This window comes from Protomyctophum parallelum (genome assembly GCF_964188405.1).
Source record: "Protomyctophum parallelum genome assembly, chromosome: 14".
Lineage (NCBI taxonomy): Eukaryota > Metazoa > Chordata > Actinopteri > Myctophiformes > Myctophidae > Protomyctophum > Protomyctophum parallelum.
Genome location: NC_139709.1, coordinates 46,750,843 through 46,757,692, shown reverse-complemented (window position 1 = coordinate 46,757,692; position 6,850 = coordinate 46,750,843). Strand labels below are relative to the sequence as shown.

At 38.8% G+C, this 6,850-nt stretch overlaps 1 long non-coding RNA gene across 1 annotated transcript; it reads left to right on the top strand.

The window, feature by feature from the left end:
- Positions 1–5,827: 5,827 nt before the first annotated feature.
- Positions 5,828–6,823, top strand: LOC310870478. Its single transcript, XR_014570241.1, has 4 exons — positions 5,828–5,950; positions 6,317–6,385; positions 6,507–6,583; positions 6,687–6,823. It is a non-coding gene; the product is annotated as an uncharacterized lncRNA (long non-coding RNA).
- Positions 6,824–6,850: the final 27 nt, after the last annotated feature.

Here is a 6,850-nt window from a genome sequence, read left to right as displayed (position 1 = left end):
GCTGACGCTGACGTCATGGCTTACATAGACAATATAGAACTCTATCTCTAAGGGCGCGTTCGGCTATGCGCACCGGGAATGTGGTCAGTTTGTTGAGTGTGGTGGGCGGTGACGTCACAGAGTGCGTTCAGTGTGCCTTATTTACGAACGACCAGTTACAACACACCATTCACACTGAGCAACCCTACCCTCAGGGTAGGGTTGCTCAGTGCGTGCACTCGGCACACCCGGTGTGCAGCGCACTGGATTTTCGAACGACAACGCACTGAGTGCACTGAATAAACGAACGACAAGAGAGCACACCAGTGCGTTCAGGGCGCATTTCCGAACGCGCCCTAAACCTAGCAACTTAACTTTGCCGGTTCGAGCCCCGTTGGTTACTTTCCAACAACACCGACTAGTTGTTTTGTGAGGTTATTGTTAGGGCTAGTTTGACATGCATTAGGCTACCCCCATTGAGTGGTATTTCTATCTCTGGGACCCCCAATCTATATTGTAAAATCAGGGTTAATTTGTTCTCTGAGAGTGTTTAAATCATGGAACATTGTCGGATTTATAGTTGTCGTGTATATTTGTACGTCTAATTTTGATGAATTGAAAATGGTGGGCCCTATTGTAAACAAGTGTAATGCTTTATGGTGTCGTCCACTCACAGTTAACAGTTATTGTATTGAGTTGTACAGTGAAATGTACTGTAATTCTGCAAACTGTAAAATAATCAATCAATCCTGCCTGTGTTCTACTATGCTAGTGTCGACTAGGCTATATGGTGCTGCTCTACTACCCGGCTATAGGATCAAGGCTCTTTAGTCGAGTATGGGAAGCCGTTTAGGCCATAAATGCATCAGGAATTAATTTGGATAATGGTAATGGAGATATTGTAAAAGTTGTCACTTTATTAATCCCCCAAGGTTCTTTTTTAAACAAAGAAAGTCTGAGTTTCTATATGGCTATGGGCTATGGTAGTAATAATAATCATATATATGTGTGTAATTATTTCCATTCGTTTTGTTCCCATTTTTCCCTACATAAGTAAATAAACTAATTATCTTTTGGGAATTTGCACCTTTGCACACCCACAATATGAAATATATATGAAAGCAGGGAATCATAGCTTCAAATTGACATATTGGTCATGTTCAGTTTCACCCACCAGTTTTGGAGATATGGGAATGGCTTATAGAGCAATGTCTTACAGAGAAACAGCGAGTTGAGAAAACAGGCATGAAAGGTTCACTTGTGGTCTTTGCACCTATAGCTACATGTTTAAGCATTTATTTCATATTTACATGTCGATTTCAGCTCAGACACTTATTGTCTCCACCAGGCCGAAGGCATGGGGGGAGAGTATGTTTTGCACTCCGTCCGTCCGTGTGTCCGTCCGTGTGTGTGTCCGTCCGTCCGTGAGGAGCTAATCTCGGCCACCGTTAACCCGGTCGATGCCACATTTTGCACACACACTCCCTGGATGCCAACGATCAACCTCTGCCCCAAACTTTCCAGAACGGCCTGTTATAGCGCCACCAGGAGGCCGCTTTGTGCAAAACAAGTTTTTGCACAGTACACCTACAGATTTTGTCCAAACATCACGCAAATTGGTACACAGTCTCTCTAGAGCCATTCAACGAAACCGGTCTTTCAGATTTCTCAGACGCCATCCTGATTGGCTAAGATTGGCTTCCAAAGTTCACAGGAGTGCTCAGTTTCAAACAAAATGCTGCAAATCATGAACACATCGCGTGATTTCCGTGAAATTGTGCACCCACATTCCCACTAGGCCGAGGACGAAATGCCACATGAACAATTTCAACTCAGCCTCAAGGTGGCGCTATAACTGGCCCAAAAGTGTTTTTACCTCTAACTGCATGGATCTGTGGATAACTTTGTATGCCAACTCCCTAGAGGCCAAGGAAAAACCTTTGCCTGGAATTTTTCACATCGGCTCTTTATAGCGCCACCAGGAGGCCGACATATGTAAAACACATTTTCTATTACTCCTTCAGATTTTATCCAAATTTCACGCAAATCGGTACACATGATCTCCATAGTCATGTGATCAAGACAGGTTTGTTTGATTTCTCATATTCCATCCTGATTGGCCACGATTGGCTCCTACAGTTTTCAGGAGTAGCCCGCTTTGTACAAATCGCCACAACTCCTCAACGCAGCGTCCGATTGCGATGAAACTGTGCACGCATATTCCCACTAGGCTGAGGAAGAAATCCTGGTGGAGACCTGTGCCCAGAAGGGCACTTTTTCTAGTTAACTTTGAAATCATATGTATCCCAAATGAATGACTGCTTTTCTTTCAATGTTTTTGGCTTTCGCCTTTATATTTTTTTTTTATGGAGGGACAGACAGTATAGGCTGACAGGAAATGGGGAGAGAGATGGGGAGAGACATGCACACATGCTGGAACTTTTTTACTTTGAAATGTTTTCAGTTTTGAGTTATTTAACTTAAACGCCCAATGCATTCTCTATGGCAATAGCACAAACTTTGGTATGCTACTAGTCCTACATACTTACACCTAGAAACCCCATTCCAACCTATTTAGGTTCATCTTACGGTGGACATGTTTGCCTGAAAAGGAATCTTTGAAATGTTTGATAGTTTTAGAAATATAAGGCTTATATTTATAAATGTCTCAAATTTGAAAGCCTTATATTTATAAAACTATGAAAAATTTCAAAGATTCCTTTTCAGGCAAACATGTCCACCGTAAGATGAACGGGATGAATGGGGTTTCTAGGTGTAAGTATGTAGGACTAGTAGCATGCCAAAGTTTGTGCTATTGCCATAGAGAATGCATTGGGCGTTTAAGTTATATAACTCAAACTACAAAACATTTCAAAGTAAAAAGTTCCAACATGTGTGCCTTCAGTAAGCTGAATAATGAAAAGTGTGAATGGAGTTTCTAGGTGAAAGTGACTTTTGGCGTGCCTATAGAGCTGCCATTGAGCCCCATGTTAAATGTCTCAAATTTGAAAGCACTATATTTCTAAAACTATGAAACATTTCAAAGATTCCTTTTCAGGCAAACATGTCCACCGTAAGATGAACCTAAGTAGGCTAGAATGGGGTTGCTAGGTGTAAGTATGTAGGACTAGTAGCATGCCAAAGTTTGTGCTATTGCCATAGAGAATGCATTGGGCGTTTAAGTTAAATAACTCATAAACTACAAAACATAAAAATATAAAAAAGTTCCAGCATGTGTCTCCACAGTAAGCTGAATAATAAAAAGTGTGAATGGAGTTTCTAGGTGAAAGTGACTTTTGACGTGCCTATAGAGCTGCCATTGAGCCCCATGTTAAATGTCTCAAATTTGAAAGCACTATATTTCTAAACCTATGAAACATTTCAAAGATTCCTTTTCAGGCAAACATGTCCACCGTAAGATGAACCTAAGTAGGCTAGAATGGGGTTGCTAGGTGTAAGTATGTAGGACTATAGCATGCCAAAGTTTGTGCTATTGCCATAGAGAATGCATTGGGCGTTTAAGTTAAATAACTCATAAACTACAAAACATAAAAATAAAAAAAAGTTCCAGCATGTGTCTCCACAGTAAGCTGAATAATAAAAAGTGTGAATGGAGTTTCTAGGTGAAAGTGACTTTTGACGTGCCTATAGAGCTGCCATTGAGCCCCATGTTAAATGTCTCAAATTTGAAAGCACTATATTTCTAAACCTATGAAACATTTCAAAGATTCCTTTTCAGGCAAACATGTCCACCGTAAGATGAACCTAAGTAGGCTAGAATGGGGTTGCTAGGTGTAAGTATGTAGGACTATAGCATGCCAAAGTTTGTGCTATTGCCATAGAGAATGCATTGGGCGTTTAAGTTAAATAACTCATAAACTACAAAACATAAAAATAAAAAAAAGTTCCAGCATGTGTCTCCACAGTAAGCTGAATAATAAAAAGTGTGAATGGAGTTTCTAGGTGAAAGTGACTTTTGACGTGCCTATAGAGCTGCCATTGAGCCCCATGTTAAATGTCTCAAATTTGAAAGCACTATATTTCTAAACCTATGAAACATTTCAAAGATTCCTTTTCAGGCAAACATGTCCACTGTAAGATGAACCTAAGTAGGCTAGAATGGGGTTACTAGGTGTAAGTATGTAGGACTATAGCATGCCAAAGTTTGTGCTATTGCCATAGAGAATGCATTGGGCGTTTAAGTTAAATAACTCATAAACTACAAAACATAAAAATAAAAAAAAGTTCCAGCATGTGTCTCCACAGTAAGCTGAATAATAAAAAGTGTGAATGGAGTTTCTAGGTGAAAGTGACTTTTGACGTGCCTATAGAGCTGCCATTGAGCCCCATGTTAAATGTCTCAAATTTGAAAGCACTATATTTCAAAAACTATGAAACATTTCAAAGATTCCTTTTCAGGCAAACATGTCCACCGTAAGATGAACCTAAGTAGGCTAGAATGGGGTTGCTAGGTGTAAGTATGTAGGACTAGTAGCATGCCAAAGTTTGTGCTATTGCCATAGAGAATGCATTGGGCGTTTAAGTTAAATAACTCATAAACTACAAAACATAAAAATATAAAAAAGTTCCAGCATGTGTCTCCACAGTAAGCTGAATAATAAAAAGTGTGAATGGAGTTTCTAGGTGAAAGTGACTTTTGACGTGCCTATAGAGCTGCCATTGAACCCCATGTTAAATGTCTCAAATTTGAAAGCACTATATTTCTAAACCTATGAAACATTTCAAAGATTCCTTTTCAGGCAAACATGTCCACCGTAAGATGAACCTAAGTAGGCTAGAATGGGGTTGCTAGGTGTAAGTATGTAGGACTAGTAGCATGCCAAAGTTTGTGCTATTGCCATAGATAGAGAATGCATTGTGTTGCGGAGGATGAGAGGAATGTTCTCATCCTCCGCAACACCCATTCTCATACACCGCTATACACCGCGAGGATATGGGCTATAGCCCATATCGTACGGCATACTATACTGTAGCACGCCGTTTTTCATAATTTTTGAGGATTTGAAAAAAAAAAAAAAAAAAAAAAACGATGGGTTATAGTATAGCCCATTGTTTTTTTAATGTTTGATTTTTTTTTTATCCTCGTTTTTCATCATTTTGGACCATGGGCTATAGCCCATATCGTACGGCATACTATAGCACGCCGTTTTTCATCATTTGTGAGGATTTGAAAAAAATGAAAAAAACGATGGGTTATAGCCCATTGTTTTTTTTGTTTTTATTTTTTATTTTTATCGTTGAGGTTGGGCCTTAGATGTAAATTGCAAGTAGCCTACAAACGTTACAAAGTTCAATACAAAATACATTTGTAAACGTTTCAAAAGAATACTGTCATTTTTTGCTTGCGGCCCTTGGACATTTGGGATTTTGCTGAGTGGCCCCCTCAAGGGCCTTGCAGAGCCATCTTAAGTTGAGTAGCCCTGGCCTACTATATCACAAATCATGTAGGAATTGTAGACGTATTGCCTTATTTATTTATTTATTTATTTATTTGTTTGTTTGTTTGTTTGTTTGTTTATTTATTTATTTATTTATTTATTTATTTATTTATTTATTTATTTATTTATTTATTTATTTATTTATTTATTTATTTATTTATTTATTTATTCATGTATTAATTAATTAATTCATTCATTTATTCATTTATTTATTTTGCTTTGTTTGTTTGTCGGCCGTTTGTGTAACAACCACAAACAGAACAGGCTCATGCTGTCTGCTGACTCATATACCGGTATATCTGTTAGTCTGAGCGTCAGAAATGTTGGAAAGCGCAGCCTATTGTTCTCCAGCAGCCAACAGTCAACACCCCTTTATACAAGACAGTTGAAGACACACAACGGTCGCAATAGCCTGTGGGGAAACAACATCAACATGCTGTTCCTGGTCATGTCTATGGTCATAACTGCTGCTTTTATGGCTCTGTCTGGACAAACAACAAGTTCAACAACAAGTAAGAACATCTTGTCCACTTTATATAATTTCTACTATGACGGTGTCGCTTGCCCTGTCAAACATATAGTAACCTAGGTAACTGCCTATTTTTTGGCAAACAACACCCGAGGCGGAGGAGCTAATTAAGCTTTTCATTGGTTAGTTACTCAATGAGCAAATTAATAGAGAGATCTCTAAAGGACTAAAAAGTCAACATTGTGCTGCTTGTAGGCTATAGGCCTACCTATGAGTGACAAATAAAACGAACTTGATTGTTGATGACTGATGGGCAATTAGGCCTATTCTATTTTTTTTTGTGTACAATGATTTACAGTGATGAGTGTGAGTGTCTGTAAAATAACAATAGGCTATTACCCACAAACAGACCCAGTATTGTTGCCTCCAACGTCAGCCAACGTTCCTTCAAACACAATGATTTCACCTGATTTAAGTGGTAAATTAAGTATAATTATCCTTTAACTTTCACAAAGATTAGAATCTGTATTCAACATATTTACATGTGAATAATGACATGTTCCTTAATGAACATGACCTGTTATTTGACTTTTTCCCAGCACTGGCAACACTCCAGGCAGTTGTTAAGTCTAGTCATGAACTAAATTCGACCTCAATGATTCCAGTCCTGAACAAGGTAACCCCCCAGTTCCACATTTATTTACACACTAAAATAATTATTTTTCCATAGTGGATTAAGCTGGTGAATTAATCATGTTGCCAATATTGTTGTGTTTCAGATCAGAGAGATTATTGAGGCTCAAACAGGTGCTAACTTCACTTTACGTCTGAAGAAAATCACTAGAGTCACTAGCCAGGCTCCAGAACTCCCCCCAGAGACAGTCCACTGAGTGGACTGATTCTCTGCTGCAGTCTGGTAATCAGACTAGAACAGTGGTTCTCA